General features: G+C 54.8%; 1 protein-coding gene across 4 annotated transcripts in view; it reads right to left on the bottom strand.

Annotated features, from left to right (window-relative positions):
* ZFHX3 (zinc finger homeobox 3) overlaps positions 1-12,175 on the bottom strand; it is a 382,144-nt gene that overhangs the window by 108,323 nt on the left and 261,646 nt on the right. Inside the window, exon 1 of one of the 4 annotated variants that reach the window (XM_041400383.1) lies at positions 10,451-10,629. The exons of the other annotated variants lie outside the window; for them this stretch is intronic. The gene's annotated coding sequence lies outside the window, so the exon portion shown is untranslated. Of the gene's footprint in view, positions 1-10,450; positions 10,630-12,175 lie in introns of those variants that run through there. 4 annotated transcript variants of the gene reach the window in all.

The following is a 12,175-nucleotide window of genomic DNA, read 5'->3' as shown; positions in this document are numbered from 1 at the left end:
GCCTGAACTCCCCTAAGGACACCGGGCACCGGCAGCAGGAGCGGGTGGAGCAGCTGAGACCACCGAAATGGGGACAATAAAGACCTTTTGCTTAAGCTCCAGGAAGCAAAGAGAAAAAAACACTAATTAACTCAGCAGCAAGTTGTTAGTATTTGCATACAAATGCAGCCACAAATCACGACAAACAAGGCAGGACACGGCAGGCCCATTAGTACACAGGGATCCAGCCCGGCTCCTGTGGGTCATGCAGGCAGGCTGCCAGCTGCTCGGGGGGCACGGGGAGCAGGCCCTTATCTCCACCAACACTCCTACAACCAGCAGCAACAGAAGCCACAGGGGTAAGGTATCCTTCCATATAAAACAAAGGAATGGGATGAATTCTTCAATCCCAGCCAAGAGTAAAGTAAGAAGTGCCGGAGAAAAGCCGAAATGGAAGCTCCCCGCTCGGGCAGCTGTGCCACTCCTGACCCCGGATGAGGGCAGAGCAGGCTTCCCACGGTGGCTGTGCAGGGACGGACAGACCCACAACACAAAGAACAACTCACACCTGATGTAGCAAAAGAATGTGCCCAAAAGCCCGAAACAAATGACCTGAGCGGAACAAAATCCAGCAACTGCAGCAGTTCAACAAGTGTAGCCTTCCAAAAGCCACTACAGCAGTAGGCTTTGTCACACATTCCGCCTGATCGCGCCTCCTTGCTCTGCAGATTTCTCCTCCTTGCCCGGCAGAGGCTGCAGGGGTGCTTGGCAGCCTCGGGACCCCCCTGCACACTGGCCAGCACCCTGATGGACTCAGAGCTCCCTTCGTTTACACACTTTGCATTTGCCTAATGAGTCACTTATTACTGCTGAGGGCTCATTATTACACAAAATTTACTATTTTTCCTCGCAAAAAGACAAAACCTGCAGTTCCACTTTTTGGGGTTTTGCTTAATTACGTGTTCCACTCCCCCAGTCCCCTCAGCTGGGATCTCAGGATTTAAATGAAAACTCCAGCAACTACCAGTTCACATCAAGGCACAACAAAAAGAAAAGAAATCTGATTTCTAATTTTAAATAGGAAACTCCGGCTGGCAAGATCCTACGAACCCTTCCATGGTGACTTTTATCAACAGCAGGCAGGATCCACGGAGCAGCTTCCCACCACAACACACAACTGAACCTGAACCGAAATGAAGGATCATTACAGTAGAAATATTCTACACGAGACTTTTTGACTCCTAAATGCAAAGTTTCAGAGCAGACATTACTGAAGAAATCACAGCAGCTCTACCAGCTATTCCCATGCTCAGGCCCTGCAGCATCCAATTTAGAAACCATCCTTCTGGCTTTTGAGTGTGTGTTTGCAGGAGAAATCACTTCTGCTTGTCCTCACCTGGGAGCCAGTTAAGATCACATTTTCACACTGGGGTATGATATTTTGCTTTACAAATGACTTTACAGAGGATAAACCATTAAGAAATCATCGGTCTATGGAAACAATCAGAATCTGGAGGTTTTGCACAGGAATCACTCTGTAACAACCACGAAAAGGGGCGTCTACACAAAGATGTTCCCAACAGAGCCCCCACTGTGCTGGTGCTTGAATGTGGATGGGCAGACAGACCTCAGCATAGAGTCTAAACACACCTGACGTACAAGCTCCCAGAGAGCACTACACACACACAGCTGAGACACAGGAGAACATCCAGACCCAGCACAACCCACACCAGGGTAGGGCACAGCGTGTGCCCAGCCACCCTCCCCTCTTCCAGGGGCCGGAGCAGCCTCTGCCTCCAGTTACATCCCAGAACTCTGCAAAGTAAGAAAGACACAAAAGAGACTTTTTGGATGTGAGATTGGGCAATTGCTTAAATAAAACCAAAATCTGTTCCAAAAATTGCAGCAAATATCTGGTTTGGAGCTACAAAGAGCGCTGGACACTGGAGGAGGGAGCTACCCTGGGAGGAGAAAGAGCTACCTGGGGCAGGTATGGACCCCTCAGAGAACAGGATCCAGCTCCTTCAGAAAAACACCGGGCAGTGCTGCTGCAGAGGCACGGGGTAGGGGCAGCAAACAGATTGTCTGTTTATTTAAGCAGGTGAAACTACAAACAGAAGCGACCCAGGCTGCCAGCTCCAGGTGCTGGCCTCGCAGGAAGGCAGGGAGCGCAGCGGGGCATGAAGCCCGCGGCAGCGGCTGGAGCGCGGCCAGGGCAGCACACGGCAGAGCCAGGGCCGGGCCTGGCTGCCAGCAGCCCCAGCTGCTCACCCACAGCAACTTCCACCCAGCTCCCCACGCCAGAGCTCCCAAAAGGAGAAGGATGCTCAGAAGGATGCTCAGGGCCCTGTGGGGACCAGCTCGTCCTTCCGTGGCAGAAGGAGCTCATCCTTCAGCCTAAGCCTCAGCCAGAGCTCAGTTTCCTTAGGTGAAAGGGCTGCACAGTTAACCATACTGGATTCCTGAAAGGGTAAAATAGTAACACAGTAAAAAATACGACTAAAAGCAGTGCCTTCCTCCCAAGCACCCTAGACCAAATGCACACCAAGCTTTTGGCTGGGGCAGCAGCAGAGTGAGCCCTCCTCTGGGAGCAGCCCTCGGTCCCGCCTGCCCGTCCCACTCTGCTCCAACAAAGCCATTTCAACCTGCATCGCACAGTTGTTTCAAATTAAAGGGAAGCTGGCAAAAAAACCAACCAAAAATAAAAATATTTTGAGGAAGCTTTTTTCCCTCCATCCTTTAGCAGTTTTTTTAACCCAGGTCCCTTCCCTAAAATACTTCCCCGTGCCACTGCCCCAAAGCTCTGTGTCAGCAAAAGCAGAAAGCATCCAGGGCAGGGCTGGCCTTGGCAGCAGCATCAGTGTCACACACAGACAGGACACCAGCCCCTGCAGCCTCTCCAGGTCCTGCCTCAGCACCACTGAGCCCTCACTGTGATTTGCTTGCCGAGAGCCCCTACACACAGGTAAACAAGAGAAATTCAGTGCAGGCGTGCAAACACAGCAGTGTGAACCTGCTCGTGTGAACAGGACGTTCCTGTTTTGGTTTGAAATCCAAGTTGCTTTGGTACAGCTCATAACTGTTTCCAATTCAATTAAGCCAAACTAAAATAAACCCGCCTTGAACTGAAAATAATGTCCACGGGGCATTCTAATGTGCAAGTAAATCCTTTGAAAAAATAATAATAAATCAATGCAAACTTTTCTAAGCAGGAAGAGTGCTGGTAAGCAGAAGGTATTTGTTCTGAAAACCTCTGAAACAGTCAGAATGAGGAGCCAAGCACAGTTTTCACCAGACACTTCTCACAGCCCAACTGCACTGTTTACCTAAGACAGTTAAAAGGGTATCAGCAGCGTAAAATGCAGTCAGCTTCAAAGTCACAGTCTCGAGTCCTAAACATGCCACAACAACCTCATTTTAGGCAAACACAGGCTCTATTTTTGTTAAGTGTTTCTCTTCCTCTGCTGTGCAAGAGGCTCATACAAGGAAGAAGGAACTTTAAAATAAAAAAACCAACCAAACAAAAAAACTTTCACACTCAAGACACCATGAGGACATTAAAGAACAACTCCTTTGTCCTTTCTCCCACAGTACTTACTGTAGCTATTTCTACTGAAAGAAGCTTTATTTTACCATTTTCTTCCCCTTTTGTAAACAATCTGCACCCTAAGACTCTCAGTCCTTTTATTTCCAGTCACCAGGGAGTCAGGAGCCGTCTCTGGGGCTCAGAACAGCCCTAGCCTCCTCACAGTGACCTGGACCAGGGGGTGACTTCAGCTCCCCATCCCCTCTGTGCTGGCCACGCGCAGCCAAGGGCTGCACTTGGAACTGTTCAACATCCAGGTAGTGCCATTAATGGAAACAGCTGAGTCTCAACACGAGTAAATTCAAGCAGCAGTTGAGAAATCACCCAGTCCCACTCCACAGTCCAGCAAGGCCTTCAACAAGACACAGACACTGTTTTTAATATCCCAAATATCTGCACAGGGGAAAACTGTGACCAAAATACTCCTCTCCTCCACCTCCTGGCACGCTATGCTTCAATGGCAGCTGAAGATTTTTTGATTTCTCCACTTTTTTTTTTTTTGTTTTAAAATGCAGATGATCCACTGAGGACCACTAACAGTAAACTGTTCCTGAGACCTCTCCACTCATCTCTCTAGCAGTAGAGAACTTCAGATCTCCAGAGGACAGCCAGTGCTTCTCAAGGAGTCTCACCAAATGGTCAGCATCTCACACTCCATTGCTACTTCATGGGCTTCAAAACAGCCTGAGAAAATGATTGCTGGGGGGATAAAAACCAGAGTCCTGACATCCAGTTCCTGCCTAAAGTAAGCAGACATCCACACAGCCAGTGGCTACTTGGACTCAAAGAACCTCCAGTCCCAAGAGAGCATCCCATCATCCCAGAAATACAAAGGGATGTTTAGAGGAGGAACATGGCTAGAGAAGTGGCTAGCTGGACACTTCCAGTTGCACTATTAAGAGCTGGAGGACCTTGCAGGGGGCTTCTGGCAGCTAGGTCTGCAGCCCTAGGCACAGCTGGGAGGTTTCACGAGAAGAGAAATCAGTCATGCTGTTCCTCCTGTGAGGCTGACCCCAGCCACTGCTGTGCAGGACACAGCTCAACCCTCCTCCTCTTGCATGGGCTCCGAGCAATCCCCCAGGCACCCCCAGAGCTTGGCTCTGTTGCTCACACATCTGCAGTTCCAGGTGAAACCGCTGCAAGCCTGCCATGAAGGCAGCTTTTCACGCAGGGCTGCGCTGGCACCAGACCCACCAGCTGGGTAATTTCCAGCATCTCATGTAAACCTCCGGGACTTCCACGTCACCCAAAATAAAGAGGAAACAATGGAGAGGCTGGTTTAAAATAAAGCAAGCAAGGGAAAAAAAAAAAATCTGTGTCAGCTCCTTCAGACAGACACTGCTATTCACCAGGTAACTGCTTTGTGAAATAGCAGAGGGGCACGTGGTGCTGACCACCCTCCCCAGGGCTGGCACCCCACGCCAGCACGCAGCTCACAACATGCTCTGTGGCCAGCAAAGGGCAGGGGCTGGCCACAGAGCAATGCCCAGCTCACCACCTGCTCTCCCCTCTGCCAGCCATGAGGACCTGCCACAAAACCCACCCTGCCTGCGCTGCTCCAGCACCAGCCTGCTGTGGGGCAGCGTGTGCTTCTTGTCCACCATCCTCACTCCCTGACCAGCAACACAACCAACCCAGCCCCAGCACGCTGCTGCCTCCTCCAGCAGTGCTGCAGGCCCAATGCCATGCCCACAGGAGCTCAGGACGTACACCTGCCCACCCCTTCACATCTGCCTTTACTTAGACTTGGACTCTCAGAACTACAAACCCTAGCCAACATGACCAGTCCTTCACCCCAGTGCTCTGTGGCCCAGAAAGCAGCAACACCAGGAGGGATGAGATGGTGTCTCAAAAGAAGCACCAACCAGCTCCATTTCTCCAGTACCACAGCACAGCTCTCCAGCACGATGCCCTGCTGGGAGGTGCTGAGGTGCTCTGGACAATCCCTCTGCTCCACAGCTGCCCCCAGCGCAGCAGGTACTCCCATTTGAAATTTAAGGATGCAACAATGCCCTGGGGATTTAAAACATGTTGTGATTTTTCACAATTAACCTCTGCTTACAGTCCCTGCATGTGAACTACGCATCATCCCATTTCATCCTCCAGCTGAGGCAAACACTTGGTGTCTTGCCCAAAGTCAGCGTCACAGCTGAAACGGATCTTTTGACTTCCAAACAAGCTCACGGTGTTAAGCTGCTTTTAACTGTCTCTATGGAAGATGAAAAACAGCAAGAAGAAAGGAACTGGGGACGGAAGTATGTAAGACTAAAAGAGACAAAATTAACAGGAGAAAATTAAAGAGGAGAAATTTAGGCTTTGACATCTGAAGTAGCTGTGTAAGAGCACGTGTCTGGGTGTCGCAGACCCAGCTTCCAGAAGAAAGGCCAGAGCACCCATTCCTCAAAGTCAGATGCAAAGGCACTGACTGCAGCACCCTGGGGACACGGTGAGCCCTGCCAGCCCCTGGGTCCCACTGAGTGCCTTCGTCTCCAGTGTCTGGGCCCAACACTGTCCTGGGCACCTGCTGTCCCCCAGCCCCAGCAGCACCGGGGAGGGACGCCCTGCTGCTGGCCCCGCTCCTCCACGGAGCCGAGCGTGAATGACAGCGGCCTGCGCTGTGCTGGCGGCCGGGGTGCCTCGCTTCGACACCAACAAAGCAGAAGGTTAATTTGAACCTCACAGCCCTGCTGCTGCGCGCTTGTGCCTCCTCCTCGCCCTCCCTCCCTGCTCTCCTTTCTGTGCAAAGCCTGACATCTACAGTTCTGTCTGGCACAGTCAGGGGCTGCGGTGGGAACCGTGCAAGGACACGGGGACATGGTGGCCGGCTGCCCTGCGCTCCCCGGCCTTCGCTCACCCACACGGCACAGCACAGAGCAGCCTCAGCCCGAGCAGGGGACAGGCACCAGGAGCAAAGACTGCCCGGCAGCACGGCTCCAGTGGCCACGAGCACCCTGCTACAGCTCACCCGAGAGCAGCTCCTGCGCCGGCACTGACACCCAGCCCTGTCCAACACTGCACAGCCCAGGAACCGCAGCCTGGCAGCATCGCCTCCGCAGCCATCGCGCGGGAGCCTCGGCACCCCAGCACGGCAGAGCCCCTGCTCTGCTTTCCAGGTGTCCTCCAAGGGGCTGGGCACCAGCCTCTGCAACACCAGAGGTACAGCAGAAATGCACAAGCTGCTGTGCACAGCCTGAATCCAGAAAACCTTCACACTGCAGGAGCAGGGCTGGTTTGCAGACTCTGCAGCTCTCAAACACCAAGTAGCTCCGTGCACTTCCCCTGCTCAGTCTCCTGAACCAATCTTCAGGCCCGTCGACATGTTTTTTCAGCACATGGTACCTCAGCAAAGACACCTTGCGCAGGAAGCCCCAGATTCTGCATCATCTCAAACAACATGCACCTGACCGCACTCGTCAGCCCAAACAACCTGCACCTAATGGCAGCTCAGCCAGCTGTGCCTCCACAGCCTGCTCACCTCCCCCTTCCTCACTCAGCTCCATTATAACAAGAAGACCAAAGCCCTCTGAGCCCACCACCAGACGCCACAGTCACTGAGGAAACCCAGCGCCCGACCCAGCAGGACCAGGCACACCATCGCCACGCCGCCATCAGCAATTCCGCCTGCGCGCCGAGCCCCGCACCGAGCGCCGCTCTGCTTGCACAAGGCAGCCGGCGGCAGCGTGGAAGGAGGGTTAAACCCCCTGCTCCCAACTACGCCAACCAGCCATTTTGGAGCCAGGCTGCCTCCAGCCAGGAAAGCGCAGCCGGAAGCCCAAGGCGAGCCCAAGGCAGACACAGGGTACGCTTCTGTTGGGACCCGATGCTTCAGCAGGCACACTTGGGCCACGTAAATAAACACTAAGAGCTAACATGTTACAGGCCCTGCAGTCTCCACTTTCCCAGACACCAGGGCAGGTGGAGGACAGGAGAAAACCTTTTACCAGAGCTGCCAAGCACATTGTCTGCTCCAGCATTACTGCCAAGGCAAGCAACCTGCACAGCTCAGCCCTCACCAGATTTAATACCCAAAAGCCTGGTTACCACAGGGCCAGCATCCTCATGTTCAACAGTAACGTGCACCACACAGTTCAGAACACTGTGAAATGTTTGTTTTCCAGGGGGGAAAAAAAGAAAAACACTGCTGGTCCTCTTTGCCTTTTCATAGTGAGAGGCATGTTTGGCACTTGTGACATAATGAAATTACAATCAACAGCCAAGTGTCTCTCCCAGCAGCAAACTCAAGGGCAAAGCCGGGTGGCCACAGCCTGCCAGCAGCACCCGCTATCATCCCACTGTCCCTCCACCTCAGCAGCACCTGGAACACGGTGGCAGCCACCACCAGCTGCGGCCTGTGTTGAGCTCCCTTCCTGATATCCCCAACCAAAAAATAATTTTGTGCGGGGACAAACTAGGACTGCGCTCACAGCCACCTCTGACACACGCACAATCCACACCTGGCGCTCGTAGCCCCGCGCGCAGCCAGCGTTGCTGTGGCGACGAGCACCCACCTCCCGCACCGACAGATGGACACGTCTGTCCGGCACAGCCAGCAAGGAAGCGCTGGAAGCTCTGGCTTCTTGCCGGCGCAGCGAGACCTCAGCAAGACCCGCAGCATCTCCGAGGGGAACGAGGAACACAGGGCTGGCCGGGGCTGGTGGGATCCCCAGCCCAGCAGCAGAACCGCTGCCGGCAGCGAGGGAAGCCCGACTCATCCACCCTGTTTTGTTGTTTGTTTTGGTTTTTTTTCTTAAACTGGCTGGAATTTATCTTTTTCTCCAATCCCTGCCTACACACAAACCCAACCTCGGGAGCAAACAAAAATGCCTGAATCGCAGATCAGAGACAAAGCAGAAGGCGAGCGGGCGGCCTGCTCCCGCTGCCCTCACCTCACCCCTCGGCGCGAGGCGGTTATATTTAGGTACCGCCACGGTCTGCGGTGCCGCGGCCCCCTCGGGCACGGCGCAGAATGCAGATTTTCCAGACAACAGACCACAACAGCTCCGTCAAAACCATTAGAGGCTGCGGCGCCCAGGCCTGCGCACAGATGTTTTGATTCCCACTCTCCTGCCACGACAGCCCTCGACAGCCCCATCGCTGCCGCCATGCGCTGGACACCCAGCCTGAATTTTGGCTGTCGAGCGGGGAGGGAGGAGAGAAGGGCAGCGCTGCTCCCCAGAGAGGAGTTCCTCTCTCTAGTCTCCCCCGGCATCTTCCCCAGGGATGGACAGCCTCCCCAGGGCTCCCAGTCAGCGCGGGGGATGACCCATCCTTAAGGAACAGGAGCAGCGCAGCGGGGACAGCCCCCACAGGCACCTGCTGTGGCCCCGGGGGCCTCTCCCGGGCTGAAGCGCCCACAGTCATCAGTTGCAGGAGCCTGCAAGCAGCACAGGGGCCCGGCACGTGCTGGGCCAGAGGGACCTGTCATGACCCGGCTTTGTTCACAGCCCACTTCCCCTGCCAGCCGGACGCACCCACGGCTACACGGCCCCCAAAGCCACACAAAGGCCAAACCTTGGCCACACTCTGAGGAAGGGATGCAGGAGCTGTGAAATGCTCAGCCTCTCCCGAGCCTGTCCCTCCAGAATCGATCTCCGCAGCGCAAACACACCTCCAGCCCTGGCAGGGCCGGCGCGCGCCAGCACCCACAGAAGATGGTTGCCGAAAATTCTCCCACCGCAGACGAGAAAGCAACGCTGGCAGGGAAACGCTCCCACGAGGGATCGAGCCCCCGCAGAACAAAACACGGCATGTGAATAAAGTTGATGTAAAAGCCCACTAGTCCTTTTTCTGCTTCTCCATGTAACAATTTTTTTGTTATTATTCCTGCTATTACTGTTATTTTGGAAAGCGGAAGGAGGTGTTAACAGGGAGGCTGACGCAGCCAGCTGTGCGTCCATCAGTTTGGGATTCAGCGATTCCCGCTGAAGCCGTTCAACCACTGGCCAGGCCCAAAGCAAATCTGCCGCTCCTGGCCTCTGGCACGACACCGACAGCAACCGGGGCAGGGGTCAACGCAGAGAGATGAAAGAGGGACACACGCCTCTGCTTTTGTCACAGCAGCCACCGCTGGGCCCCGGTGTGACAGCAGCCATGACAAGGCCAGGCCACGGTGCCAGGCACACAGGGCCGCCCGCACCGCCTTGGCCTGCCAAGCAGCACCTTGGCTCAGGCCTGCAGGAACAAAAGGCAGCGGGGTGGGAGGGAGGGTCCGGAGGCTCTGCAGCTAAGGACCAGTGCTGCTGCGGCCGGCACCGCTGCGCGGGAGAGGGGCTGGAGCCAACTTCCTGCTGCCCTCTGTTCACAAAATGACCGCGTTAAAAAAAAAAAGAGGAGGAGAAAAAAATACAAATACGGCAAAGCAACTTCTGGGGCCAGATGCAGAGTTTCGCTCCCCTCTAATGTGTCTTTTCTTTGCTTTTGTTCCAGTGGAAGACAGCCCGCGGAGCGGGACCAGGCAGGAGGCAGCTCAGGCAGCCGCGCAGGGGAGAGCCCGCGACCGGCGGCAGAGCAAAGCCTGGCGAGCCCTGGGCCTGGCCACAGGGCCAGTGCTTCATGGTGGTGGGGAGCCCAGCGTGATCCTGCTGTCGGGGCCCTGGGACACGCCGCTCGCCCCCCTCCCGGCTGCTCCCCGGCCTTGGCTGCTGCGGCAGCCGAGGAGCCACGCTCCGTCTTCGCTCAGTGCCGGACCAGACAGTGCTCCCTAATGAGGGAGCATTACAATCAGCTTGTAATGCTGAATTTTTAATGCTGCCGAGGGCTCTGTTACATAATAAAGGGGGAAACGGGAGCAGAGGGCGGCCGGTGGGGCGGCCCGATCCCCCCGGCCATGCAGGTGGTGGCCCCGGCCCACCGGCCGCCCCTCGCACCCCCTGACCCGCCGCTTACCGCCAGCGCCGCAGGACGGGGCGCGCTCGACGCCCATCGGAGCTCCTGCCCTGCCGGGAGGGTTGCACAAACTTTCCTCAAGTGCGTGGAGGGGTGATGCCAAAACGCTGGCTCCGCACTCTGCCGCGGCTCGGCCGGGAAACGATTTAAAAGCAAAGTTCACGAGCATGTTAACGGCATGCTCTCGTATGTCCCCGCACACACGGGCTGTGCTGCGCCGCTCAGTAATACCCTAAGACTGTAAATCTATAACCACTGCAATGATTTAGTGATTAAAAACATGATAACATATTGTGTAACTGCAAACCACAGAATCCCTGCCAACTCTCCTCCGAGATACAGGAACAAAAATACAGAAAATGTGTTGCTCGCAGCGGTCTTCCTAAACTCGATGGAAAGATTTTAATAATAATGCAAAAAACCCCAAAAAAACAAACCCCAAAAACAAAAACCCAACCCAGACATTAGAAAAGGCTGGATATAAAGCAAGGGTAGAAAAAAAAAAAATTAAAAGACGGAATTTTAAATACGGATCTTGCTCTAACAAATTACAATCTAAACATGCCTCGCTTTTTTCTCTTTTTAAGTTTGTCGTAACTGGAATAACTGGTCTTGTGTGATGTCTTGCATATTCAAAGTGCTTTGTAATAGGATACGGAGACCAAACCTTATTTGCCTAAACTCAATGGGTTTTATTTTTTCCCCTCTCTCCCCCCCATTTCTTTTCCTTTTATTTTCCCTCCTCCCCCCCCCCTCTCTCTCCTAACAGGGGGAGGGTGCACGGGGGAGGCAAAAGGAAGCAAGGGCTTTAAGCTGTAAGGAAAATACCTGAAAGGGGAAGCTGCAATCCGTAATACAGCAAGGAAAGCCAAATATTATACATATATTTTTAAAGGCAGCTATGGGAGTTTTGGCCTCTAAGCAGCCAACTTGACCCCATTTTCTCTATTCTCTTATTTCCTCCGTTACAGGATTCCTGCACCTTCAGTCGTATTCGAACTCAATGTGACCCTAAGGAGGGAGTCACCAAGTCTCCAGAAAATTGCTCCATATTAAACAGGAGCAAGAAGAGGAGAAAGACAGCCGGCGCAGAGGGGACACGGTTGCGTTAGAGTCCAGGACATACCGAGAGCAGCCCCAAGCACAGCGGGAGAAAGAAACAGACCTTGCTCGGAACCAATTTTTGTTTGTTTGTTTTAAAAAGAGGGGGCGGGGGGAGAAAAAAAAAGAAGACAAAGACACAAACGCAACCCAAATTATAAATAATTCACAGTCCGAATCCCGCGTGTGCGTGGCACCCACGCACGGCGTGCACAGCCAGGGCACATACATACACACACACCCGCTCCCCTCGGAGGGTGCGAGCGGCAGCGGGAAGCCGAGCGCGGCGGGTCCCGGCGGGGACCGACAGGGACCCGCGTTTCACGTAGTGCGATGAGCGCCGGGCGATGCAGCCCCGAGTCATTAACCCCGGCCCCGAGCGGGCTCGGCCTGCGGTGCCGCCCGCCCCCGCAGCGCTCACGCACCGAGCCGCCCGCGGGGAACGAGAATCGCCGTTCCTACGCGCGGCCAGGCCGTGCGGGCCGCGGGGTGCGGGGCTCCGCGGGGCCGGGCCCGCCGCCGCCGGGGCAGTTTTCGGCACTTTCTTCGCCCCTTTGTTTTCCGGCGCGTCCCCGGCGCGGAGCGGTCGCGGCCCGGCGGGGTCCCGGGGGGCGCGGGCTCCGC

The sequence above is a fragment of the Onychostruthus taczanowskii genome, unplaced genomic scaffold (assembly GCF_017590055.1).
Source record: "Onychostruthus taczanowskii isolate IOZ18803 unplaced genomic scaffold, ASM1759005v1 scaffold18, whole genome shotgun sequence".
NCBI classification, from domain to species: Eukaryota; Metazoa; Chordata; class Aves; order Passeriformes; family Passeridae; genus Onychostruthus; species Onychostruthus taczanowskii.
Note: the sequence above shows the minus strand (reverse complement) of the source record. Positions and strands in the feature narration are given on the sequence as shown.